Source organism: Etheostoma spectabile, chromosome 2 (genome assembly GCF_008692095.1).
Source record: "Etheostoma spectabile isolate EspeVRDwgs_2016 chromosome 2, UIUC_Espe_1.0, whole genome shotgun sequence".
Taxonomy (NCBI): Eukaryota; Metazoa; Chordata; class Actinopteri; order Perciformes; family Percidae; genus Etheostoma; species Etheostoma spectabile.
The window spans coordinates 20,537,884-20,551,308 of NC_045734.1; positions in this window are offsets into that span (position 1 = coordinate 20,537,884).

Consider the following 13,425-nt stretch of genomic DNA (forward strand, 5'->3'; position numbering starts at 1 on the left):
TTTTAATATGTATTTTATTTTTTTCTGGTTTGAGAACTATTTTGAAACTTTATTTATTGTGTTATCATGCTAACATTAGCTAATTAGAACTAAACACAACATGTAGCTGAGGGTAATGTCTTTAATTTTAAGTATTTTGTCAAAAAACAAAGTATTGGCTACATTTTAACTGGTGATGGCGCTAGAGGAATAGTCGGGAATTTAATAGATCGATGTTGCTGTGTCACTATTTTGGCTAAATATCTAATAGAACAGGGCACTGAGCAGAATGTACCAGGAAAGAAAAAACGCATCAGTAAATGTATGCATGGACCCACTCATTCACCCACTACACACAACATACAGCTCGCACACCTCTTTTATCACTAATCACTGTACTTATTGAGTGCTCATCCATCCTGATCAAAGAGCCCTAATTACACCCATTAGTGAGTGACGACTCCACTGAGTGCGTACTACACATACAAATAAGACTCTGTATGCAAGGTTACAGGTTTTAATGTGTGGGTGTGTGTTTGGAGTGTCACCAGCACTGTACATTGGAGCTTGAATGTGCACATGATGCAGTTGCTCCTGGTGGACCAGAACAATGTTAGTCATTGTCAGAGGATGATGGACATCAGAGGGTCAGCCACCAATTATCCTCTTTACATTGAAGAGAGAGGCCCGCCCTTTTCTCCACGCCCCTCAATCTCCCCCCCTCTTTCTTTCTCTTCCTTTGTCATTCATGTTTTTTGTGTCTCTCTGTCATTGTTTTTGGAATGTGAAGTGTGTACAAAGTAATTTGGGGAAAATGTCTGACATTATTTTATGATTATTATGTTATATTATGTGTAATGTGTATTACTGTCACCAGTACAACTTTTTGCATTTTAGCGTCTCTGATCATACCATCTCAGAGGAGCTTACATTACTGCCATACAGCTCATCCTAAATCAATCTTCTCATCAAACTTTCCACATTTCAAAGGGTTAAGCATATTTCTCCTAATGTCAAACGTTTGCTTTAAGTGATAATAAGACAGTTGTTCCCAACCTTTTGGGCATTCGACCCCTTCAAAACAAAGCACAATCACTGGTTGCATACATCTACTGGTTATAGTTCAACCAAAGTGAACAAGTGTTTTACCTAAATAATTTTAGTTATTTATTAAACCATTAATTGACCCAAAAAAGCACAGTTTAGTCTGTATTTTTTTTGTCAAAAAAAATGTAAACTTTTGTTTTTTAATGTGAAAATGTGCAGACTGATGAAAAAAACATATATCCTCAAAAGGCAGACATGTATTTATAATTGGGGGGGCTATAGGGGCTGTGGGACTCAAAGCAACCACTTACTACTTTTAACCCTCAAGCCACTGTAAGTTTAATGTATAAGTGGTTTATTTGTAACGGATAAACTTGAGCAAAATTTGTCTCATCATCATCATCTTATTTTCTGTGCTTTCTCCTGCACTTGTTAAAAGAAGTGAAACCTATTTTTGTCCAAAAAAAACAAAATAAATAGGATGGAGTGATGATGAGGAGAGTTACTGATGTTTTTCATAAACTGTTATAGTACTGTGAGCGACTGCTTTTGTTTGCTGTTCTGTCAAATGTTGTGAAATTTACATTGTCATTTAAAGGAGGATAAAAAAGGAGAAGTTAATAGGCAATAACACACTTTATGACTTTGCTGAGTGGCAAGTTCTGTAATGCACACTTGTTTAAACAGAATCAATACTGGCACAGCTTATGGCCATTGATATCTTTATGAACATACACATGCTCACACACAAACACGACATACAGTGTTTTTGCCTCCTGTACAGAAAAAAAGAAAAAGGACGTCATTATTCAATTTGCATCACATGAAAAGTTACATAAGAAGCCGGTGAAATGAGTACATGATGTATTAGTCATGCACAGCTGTGGTGACCGGATGTGGAAATGAGGTGTGAAAGCCATAGGTAAAGATCGGAGGGCACAAATAGAGGAAACCATGCCATTATTTTTTTCATATCTGTTTAGCTGACAGGGTACAAAATGTCCAAGCAGACCCCTGGAGAAAACATATTGTTCCCTTTTCCACAATTATCCAAGAAAATCTCCACACATGGGTACCCCATCTGAGCCAGTTAGCTTCTTACAGAGGGTGACTTTTAGCAAAAAGTTCAACAGGATTAAAACAGCTTTTCCCAAAGCATACGATTAAATTAAGCCCCTAGCAATACATGTTGACAGAGGGTTTAATCTAATTACACGCCTGTTTTAAGGTCTGTCTTCCAGTGTGAATTAATAAACTGCGTTGGAATTTGGTTTCAAGAAGCTATGCCAGTTTCATTCTTAACTGAAAGGTTAACATGGCTTTCTTTTTTAGCCTAAATTGTACGGAATGTTCTGCTTACTGAACGTTTTTCACTTGTAATTTATAAGACTCAACAAAGATATCACAAGTATTATTTGTATTATTTTAATATTGCTCAGGTGCGACTCTAGGATCCAGCCTTTAGGGGGGTTCAGCACCCAAGGAGAATGTGACATGGATATAGTGCATGCAAAAGTGTTAACCCCCCCAGCTAAATTAGTAATTTTCTTAGCCAATAATCTCTGACTTCAACCCCCTCCGATTGGCCCAAACTATGTTTCTGTCAACCCTTTCTTTGCCTGGGTTACAAGTGCACAGCATTGGCTACAGCGAGAAAGGATGTTAAACCTGTTACTAGCCCTGTGTGAATGTGTGAATGCCTATACTAGATTTCATGGCAACACATCATAGTTGAAATATTTCACTTAAAACCAAAAATGTCAACTTCATACTGATGCTAAAGTTAAAGGCTCTTGGATCCTTTGGGTACCATGAATGTCTGTACACAATTTCATGGCAAGACATTTTACTCCAAACCGTGTTGGACCGACTGACTGACAGGACCATGCCGCTAGACCGGCTAAACACGTTTGTTTAGTCTGTATTTCCATTTACCAACGCTTTGTTAAGAACCTTTAGATCCTAACTTCCAAAGTTACCCATAAAAGGCTTTTTTTTTTCAAATGATAGAACACTTAAAAGACACTTTCTCCACATAAAGAATTGCAAATTTACAGTGAGGGAATGAGTGTGCATCGCTTTATGGGGCCCTTACCTGCCCACAACAGATGGAGTCAGCAGATACAAACAAGGCCCGGAAATGAACAATCAAATTGATTTGTCTGTCTGAGCAGACCATTTCATCATCAGCTATAATTATCGAGGCACATTGCAGGTCTGGAGAGACCTGTTCTAATTCTGTAACTACTTGTGTGTCACAGAATGTGTATGTGCATGTGTGTGTATGTGCAAGTACCAGAGCATAGCAGCCATGGAAATGAAAAACACCCACTATACTGCGGACCCTACATGTAATATAATGCTTCAGAACCTTTCATCTCCGACGACCTAAACATTAGGAATAAAACAGATTTTACACTTTAAAGTCAACACTGGTATCTTAACTTAAAACACAATATTGTCGTTTTTTTTCTTCTTGCTCCCATTTTCAAAGGTCACAGCCTCAGCAATATACCTAAAGTAATGTGAACTAAACTCCCTCTTGATAAGCCATTAGAAAGGTTACAGCAACATTTTAGGTAGGTTGAGCCATTAGGGGATTATAATGGTAATTAGAGACTGCAATTTTTAAAGTGCAGGTTACTTTAAAAAAATAAAAAAAGAGAAGAAAAACACTTTATCCACTTCTCTCATATTGGTTCTGCTCCTTTTTGTCCACTTCAGATTATTAGCATAAAATAACAAAGACAGGAGAGACTCCACTCACTTTTGACTGTCCTGTGAAACAAATGAACACACTGTGCAGATGTTGTTCTAAGCGCTTTTGCTCTGTGGTTCACCAATAATCTGTGTGGTCCCTGGTTCACACAGTGTGAAGTTTCTGTTGATTTATGCTCCTTTACTCAGTGGACAGTGGTTTCACACAGTGGTGGTGACAGATCCGGCCTGACATTTGTCATCCAGGGCCCATCACTCGTGATGTCAATGCTCCACAAATACAATCTTCAGTAGGACTCCAGTTTGCGTGTGTGCTGTACTGGGTTTCTGTTTATTTATTGCATGAAGAGAGAGTGTATTACTATTTGAGCATGATTGCTCTTGTTTGTTCTTGCGGGTGGTTTTAATACTACCTGGGATTAGAAAGATACTCCTGATAGCTGTGTCTTCATTTTTCACACCGTTTATGCACTCCAGTCAGCCAGTAAAAAGTTGGTTATGAAATATGTTGTTTATTACATTTTTTGACATTTTAATAATGTAAAACTGTCACTGCAGTTGTTCTGGCTTTGGCTGAGAAGATTGTTTAAATGTTTAAATTTAAAGAGTCTAGTCGGTGTTTCCCCTATCCCAGAATAGATAAGCGGTGTAGCCAGACCTTACTCCAGCACTGACACAGTTTCTAAAATTTTCAAAGCTTTTTCAGACACAGCAGGAACTCAGCTGGCCAGACTTTACCTTGACATACAATAAAGGACCTTGGTCCAAAATAAAAAACACCAGCCATTACCAAGACAGTTATACAAACACCCAATAACAGATGATGGAAGAAATAATGGACCATGCCCATCAACAACCCGCCATCATCCACTCGTTAGTACTCACATATCCGCTTTAAGTTCTGTTTTCGTGTATATATGTCCTCGTACATGCAGCTACTGAAATAGCCTGCTAAGTGGATGTGTAGTGGGGAGTCGAGGTTAAGAACGGGTGTCCTCCATTATCTGCAATACGTCTGCTCTCAACCAGTTTTGCTCAGACGTTCTCTACTGATGACAATTTTTTTGTATATATGGCCATTATATGGAGCCGTACAGGAGGTGAGGGGTAATCCAGAGCAGCTGGTTTGCTGCCGACCTGTGTTCACTGCCTTCCTCCACCTTCTAATAATGTTGCTAAGGTTGACTCATGTCTTGTTCAAGTTTTTGTGAGAACCACAATTTGCTTGTTCATTTTACATGTGCATTAGTTTGCATGAGTCATCACTGCAATCTACTGGTGTAGCGATACAAAGCTACCGAGCCTTTACAAGGGCCATGTCATCCATATAGATAGATAGATAGATAGATAGATAGATAGATAGATAGATAGATAGATAGATAGATATTTATTGATCCCAAAAATATGGGAAATTAATTAATAACGTCAAATTAATTAATAACGTCAAATTATTATATGACGTTAAGCTGTTATTTGGTCAAGAATTCCAGGTGGTGAGAGAGAAAGAGACAGACTGACTCAGTGATCACAGTGTTTCTATATCCTATTCCTATAAAACAAATCATAAAAAAAGAATTTAGAGCATACAATGGTAAAAGTAGTAATACAGCAACGTAAAAACAGTCCATTGCCAGTCACATCCTGCATTCAAAATCAAATGAAAATGTATTCTCAGCAAAATGTATTATATGTGTATGAAGACCATCTAGAGAACACCCATATAAAAATAGAACCTTTTGCTTTATATTTTAATCAATCCTTTGGTATAAAGTAATTTAAAAAATAGCTTAAGAAGTATGTGTGCAATTTAAAGGATTTCTAGATTTTGAGTTTTGTTAACTTGCACACATTTCCTTGTGCATGTATAGTTGTCTTTTATATATTATACATATTGTATATTATATACTTATATGTGTGATAAATTTTTAAACCTAGAATTAAATATTTTGATGTACTTGTATTTTTCCCCATCTTTTGACAGAGTAACGGTGCTATCGGCAAAACAAGCTTTAGCCTAGCATCCGTCACGAAAATTAGGACTCAGGACTGTTCGCCCTGAAGAGACTACTAAGGTTATTTCCCTGAAACTCACTTTTCACTCTGTCTAAACACAGTAGAATTAATTATGAGTGCCAATGATGCTTCTTTTGAAATTTAACTGAAAAGCACACAGCAAAAACTGTTCTCTCACCAAGTGTGATCATAATGACTTAAAAAGAAGAGTAACAGGTTGATGAACTCTAAAAATGTCTTTACATAATTGATGATAATTGAACTGGTTAATTAAAATCCAACACAAGCAGATTCTTCTCTTCTTCATAAGAAAAATACGAATTCAATACACACGTCCATGGGGAATAAAAATAGCGTTCTCAAGGCCATGCAAATCCAAACTCCTCCCATAATAATCATACTGGAAATCTCGTCACTGCACACACATGCGCACCACAGAAGGACAGAAGACACTCAACAGATGGTGTCCAGCAATATACATATGCAAGTTATAACTCAGCCAAATCCTCTACACTAAGACCTGGAAGCGTGCCTTTGTCTGCAGGCAACTAAGCATTAACAGGAATATCTCCCACATGCACATTTAAAATCCAGCCACAGATGGTGAGGGGTTTCTGTTCAGGAAAAGCAAAAGGATGTGACCACTGAGTCTGTCAGCAGTTGTGTGTTTGTTTACAGACATAGGTGAGAGGTGGGAGTGATTTTCTCTTAAGATCCTGGTTCTTTTCTGTTTTTTGTAAGCTGTTGTGTTTCAAGTGATATGATGGGGCCAGAGTGGCCTTACAGTGAGAGATCACAAAGAAATCTACTCAATTTCAGTGAGCCTCTTATACAGCCTAAAACCTGTCACCTTTGGGGAAAATGCAGCATTTTGAATGCAAAATATGTCACCTGCATGTTTCATTTTGAACTAAATAGTTTATGACCATTGCACTTGATGCTAGATTGTGCTTGACCACATGTTTGTGATGTAAATTGCTAACGTAAGCTTTGTATGCCCCTCTGACAGAGGCTGACAAATAAAAGTGGTGCGTAGCAAAGCTTAGTTCAAAATTATATAAATTTTCTATGGGACACCATGGTTTGCCTCTCAAGCCAGCAGCGTATGATATGCATCAAAACACCCATGCCTGATTTCTCTGGAAGTTTTACACACCTTTACGCACCTTAATTCTCCAGAAAAGCAGGAATTTTATCACATGCTCTCGTGGTAATGCACATTTTGGCTACTGTACCCTAACTATGTCTTCTGTAAGTATTATCCATCTGATTTGTGTTGCATGCCATCCTCAAATGTAGCAGAGAGAAGGAGAGAAGTGGTTGAGGAGACGAGTGTGAAGAAGGATGCATAGTAAGCAGAGACAACATATTTATCTTCCCACTGGAGTTTGCAGCTATGCTCTAAACCAGAACCTTTGGCCGGCTCTAACAGGCCCATGTGAGGTTGATGGGAAGTTAGAGATCAAACGCAAATTCAGGTCAGGTCCATTAAGTCAATAACAATGCAGACAATAAAAATGCTAAGAAATGGTATTGAATAAATTGCAAATTAAATTTGGCAGTATGGCTCTGTTCAGAGGAGTCCCCTGACCTTTCATGAGCACCAAGAAAGAGCAGAGAACATCAGCATTAGGGGACGCTTACACAGTTTAAAACTGGGAGAGCTAAACTATTCCCCCGTATGAACAGAGCAGCAACAATAACAAGCGTATGCCACGTTATACATGACAAGGTGGAGCTGAGGAGGTGGGTTGCATCAATGCAGCAGCAAGCATTTAACAGTAACTAAAGCAGCATCAGTTAGAGCAAATTAAAGTAGCAGGCAGTTAGGAGCAAACTAATGCAGCGTTTAGTAGCCATTTAGCAGTGAGGGGAGTTGACCAGCTGCGATCGTGTTATTGGCGGTTAGCGGCATCTTGACTACTTGGCCTGGCAGAACTGAGGCTGAAACTCAACTAAATGTTCATCATGCATGAAGTACAACTGCATTGCTTTTATTTTGAACATTTTGAGAGTTTTGTGTAATTGCTTTTTTTTGTGCGAACAAACGCAGCTTTGTCTTCTCTGGTTGCAAGTCACAATTAAAAATAATAATAATAAGAACTGCAATGTGTATGAGAGCCGCGAACTGAGCTTACAAGACCTTAACATGGACGTGAATGAGCAGTTATACCTCAAAAATGTCAGCTCATGGGAAAGAAAGAAAGGTTGATACAGGGCGCCAAGTTTTTAACCAAACATTAACTTTTAAGTTTGTTTACTGAAGTCAAAGGTAAAGCCGTGTGCTTAGTTAGCACAGAACAGATCGCTGTGGTATTATAATTTGAATCGCCACTACTACTGCTACTACTACTACTACCAAACACGCAGAGAAATACAGCTTGACCCATGCAGGGCGGGCACGGACATCTGAAGCTTTGCTAGTTAAACTGCGAAAGCAACAAGGCTTTTTTACCAAGCGTTGCACATCCAGGGATGTAGCAGTCAAGACAAAAACCGTAAGACATTTTGTTAAGGGGACTTTATCAAAGAGTGTTTGTGGGACTCTTCTGCGCTAATATGCCCAGAGAAAAAAGAGGGGTTTGAGAACATGCCTCTTTCCAGGCAAACTGTAACGAGAAGAATTGAGGACATAACGGGAAACCTGGAGATTCAGCTGCAAAGCAAAGCAGATCGTTTCGGCTCTGGCTGAAAACTGGGATGTCCACGACGGCCCAATTACTAATTTTTGTACGTGGGATAATGAAAGACTTTGAGATAACGGAGGATCTGGCAGCAATGTGGTCAATGAAAGGGACAACGACGGGGAGTGATTTCTTCATTGAGGGAAATGCATGTTTTGACAAAATGGGACCTAAATGGAACAAACTGGCATGTGTTACAACCGATGGTTGTCCGATTCTGACAGGAAAAATTGTCGGACTTTTGAAGTGGAACTCAGAACTGAAATTGGTATTTTTGCATTGTATTATACATCAGCAGGTGTTGTGTAAGTCAGTGCTAAATCTGAACCATGTTATTGATGTTGTAACAAACAGTTAATTTCATCAGGGCAAGAGCGTTAAATCAAAGGCAGTTTGTGTCACTTTTGGAGGAGCATGAAACTGAACAGACATAGGCTACCACACAGTTTTCAGGTGGCTCAGCCTGGCCAAGGTGTTCAAAAGAGTATGGGACCTGAGAGCAGAGATTTTAAAGTTTTTCATATAAAAGGCAAAGACATCCCAGAGCTTTCAGATGTAAACTGGATCGGTGGTCTTGCATTTGCTGTTGATGTGACTGCACTAATGAATGAACTAAACACCAAATTGCAATGCAAGGGCCTATTTTCACATGAATTGCAAAATAGTGACATCATATTTGCATTTTATTCTATGTCTGCTTCACTTTTTCATGTTCTACAAAAAAAGTTTACAAAAAGCTAATTCTGTAGTCAAGACTACAGACGAAATAGTAATGGCACTTTGTAAAGTTAATTGAATGCTGTCATTTGAAAAATGGCGAAAAACTCCCCTGAAGTCCACCCCTGGTCCGGACAATGTGATGCTAATTAATAATCCAGCGTAACAATGAGTTTCTGGTCAATAGATAATCAATCTAAACCTATCAATCATATCTCAATCGCAATTTGTTTCTTTCAAACCAAGCAGGCTAGTCAAAACATAAAGGATGTTGGATACCCAGCAGTTTGGTACTTTTTTTCTTTGTGGCTGTTATTGAGCTGTGCCTGCAGTCAACAGCCAACATATTGGTTCTCTGAAGAGTGAGGAATGTAATATCACTGAATAGTTAATCCAATTGAATTTGGAAATGAAAGCATTTTTTTTAAATGCACAAATATCAGCCAAATACATAGCCTCCAGCGGACAGGGTTATTTTAGGGGTTTTCCATACAGCGATTTATTTGTGGCGATCTGAAGTGAACCCTTCGTGGTGGTGCACACATTTCAACACCTCTGATTGTCAGCATGTGGAATGGGTACTACATAATGTTCAGAATTGAATTGAGACTCACCTAACCAAGCGCGTCTAAATATGACGGCAAAGAGCCAGGCACTGAAGAAGACTTTTTGTAAATGTGTAACTGAGTGTTTAAATGTTGCCTATATATGTTTGTTTAGAGTGTCAATATGTTCTGTTAATTATCACACGGTTTTTAAATCATTTGTTAGCCTAGCCATTCATCAAATCCCCACAGTAATCCCGTAGCTTTTTTGCGCAGATTTTGAACACCAATACATCATCCTCTGTTTAAAATGTTTTTACATGTCTTTGTTGACTTTATGTCTGTTTATTGAGTTTAAAAGGTAACAGAGGGTAATAGGTAGTCTTTGTGGCTTACCAACATGTGCTATCATTGTTGTATAAAGGAAAGTTTGCCACGATCCTTGGGTTTAAAGGACGTAATGACTTCCCGGGTAACAGGAAATGACCCAAATTTTAAACTTTTTTATTTATTTTTTATTTCAATTCAATTTTAAATTTAATTTATAGTATCAATTCATAACAAGCGTTATCTCAAGACACTTTACAGATAGAGTAGGTCTAGACCACATTCCGGAATTTACAAGGACCCAACAGTTCTAGTAGTTTCCTCCAGAGCAAGCAACAGTGCGACAGTGGCGAGGAAAAACTTCCTTTTAGGCAGAAACCTCGGTCAGACCCAGGCTCTTGGTAGGCGGTGTCTGACGGGCCGGTTGGGGTTAGAGTGAAGAGTGGAAATAACAAAAATAGAAAAAAATAGAACAATTTTTTTTTTTAACGTTAATATGAGTTCCCCCAGCCTGTTTATGGTCCCCCTGTGGATAGAAATGGTGATCAAGCCCTGGGTATCCTGCTTTGCCTTTGAGAAAATGAAAGCTCAGATGGGCCGATCTGGAATTTTCCTTCTTATGAGGTCATTAGGGGCAAGGTTACCTCCCCTTTCTCTGCTTTGCCCGCCCAAAGAATTTGGCCCACCCATGAGAAATAGACATCATGGCTTTCAAACGAGTAAAGTGGTAGTTGGTCCAGGCCACACCCCCAGCCTCCACCATTCTGTTTAATTTTGGTTTTGTTAATTGTTAGTTTTGCCATTGGGCCTTAATTGGGGAAATAATAGAAATCCCATCTTTTATATTTCATCTCCGACTCATCCTGAGTGTTTGCGCCTGCTCATGACTACTCATCGACATCTACCCTTAACATGCCTGTTCCAGTTTGTTTCAGACAAACGACAAGTTCCAGCCTCATGTTTTTGCATTTTGTTTCAGTTTTCAGTTTTCCGAAGCATGCTAAGTCTCTCATTTACCCATTTCTTATTTTAGGGAGCTAATTGGGTCGTAAAGTTGACTCAAGTGGTAAAGCTCAAATAGAATTAGTTGCGTTCTGCCTCATTTGGCAGAGGCAGAATAATTCAGGCCCCCTTTGCACAGCCGCTGGCGATCCCTGGTTAAACAGCTGTGGGTAAACACAGAGGAGACATGATCACAGCCTCCTCCTCAGACAACTTTTGGATGTTCAGTACACAGCAGGCCAAGCCAACAGAGCTGCTGAGCCATAACAAACGTTTTATTTTCATTTTATTGATATATATGTATATATATATATATATATATATATATATATATATATATATATATATATATATATATATATATATATATATATATGTATATATATATATATACTGTATATACATATATATATGAATGATAGAATGTTGCAACATCCGGACATAAAGCAGCAATTCACTATTGTCTCTAATAGATGATCAAGTCACAGAATATTGATATTTGAGAATACTGTAGTCATGTCCCATCATGACTATATTCAATGCACAAGCCTGAGCTCTGCCCTGTTAAAAAAGAAAAGAGAAGGAAGACTAAATCTGAAAAAAGCAGCGACGCTCATGCATTTCTGTGTGTGTGGGGAGCCCTGAGGGCAGGGGGAGGGAGTAGATGAAGCCCAGAGGAGATGCTACTTTCAAATCTTGCTAGCTTTTCAACATTACCAACCCTGCCTTTAAGTACCATGCCATCATGTAGATTTAGATGCTATAACATGTTTTAGTCTAAAGGTCTGACTTTACTGCATGTCGACTGCACTCATCTTTCTGGGACTCATTTTAGATTTTTACTTTATCTGCTCACAATTTTCTAGAGCCACTTTTTACGGCTATTGGTCTTTTTTCAACCACCAAATTTATATGTTTACCAGTTTATATGAAGAAGAAAACAATTCAAATATTTCACATTCCGACCCTTAATGTTCTGGGGACACTGACATCTTAGTTTGCGGAAACAGAAGGGCTCTGCACGTTTGTGGGATTTGGGCATCTTGACAATAATGTCTAATTTGGGAGTTCTAGCTGATTGGCTTCGGATTCTGGAGTAACTGTCTCCTGGTAACACTGAGTGGGAGCAGGTTGTACTGTGTGGTGAGGTATTTGTATTAAATAACATCCTGGAAAAAGAGGAGGAGGAGAGAGGGAGTAAAGGAGGGACGGAAGATTAGGCAGCCCAAAGCTAGTAAATAACGCTGGCCCGTGTAATGAGCTGCAGGCTGGGCACTGACATCCTAAATTTGCTATTGATTTGAATACATCGGCTTGGACCCCTGATATCAAATCTAGAAGTTTATTGAAGGGAACACTGATAAAGCGTTTTGATGAATTTTACTATAATTACTGTCTTTTTCCTCATTCTTTGGGTCTCATACTTTTGTAAAAATTTGACAAAAAAGTCATAGAGTAATATGTATTTGAATAAGACGTCTACATGTAATGTTTTGTAAATCATTTACCTGGATTTACAATGTTCCTTCAGCCTCTTATAATCCTAATAAATTACATGGTTACACAAACACACACATCTACATGCTTTATTACATATTACAACATATACAACAGGAAAAACACTGAGCAGTAGAGCAACAGAGACATTGTCTGCTCCTCCCCAAACATTAATAACCTTTTCATTGACACGGTCACTGTTGGGCTACCAGCTCTGTGGCCTTTGTTAGCTATTTCACATCATTAATCTTGTGCTGTTTACTCTGGTTAAAATCACTCACCCAGACACCTGTAGGGAGGGTTTAATGATGGTTCCTGTGGAGAGACTTGTGTGGTCAGCCGAGGTGGATGATGGCCGGCTAATGTGGTGACTATTAGCCCGCAGGCATTGCTTCCATTTTTCTTTCCACACAGTCTGACTCACTGTGTGTCTCTTTGTCTTTTGAGGTTGGCTTCCCTCCCTTTTTTACCTAGTTACAAGCAGTCCACTCTGCCAGAGTATCTCCCTCGCTTCCCCTCATTTTTCTTTCTTGTCCATCTCCCATTATCCTTTCCCGCACACACAGGTTCAAGCTATTCATCTTGCTTGCTGTCCTCTCAATCTTTTGACACTTTTTCCAGAGTAAAATTACATCTGAGAGTGAAGATTCTCTCTCTCTCTCTCTCTCTCTCTCTCTCTCTCTCTCTCAGTCTCTCTTTTTTTTCTCCAATTCTTTTTCATTTTCTTGTTCTTCTCATGCTGGTATATGGTTTTCCTGAAAAACTGGAACCCATTTACTCTGTATCTAATTTCTTAGGTCCTCAAGCAGACTTTTCTCTCCCAAGCAATCACATTAGCCAGCAATAAATAGCAAAGTGCACCACTGCTTAGAATCACTAACAAGAAACGTGTTCAA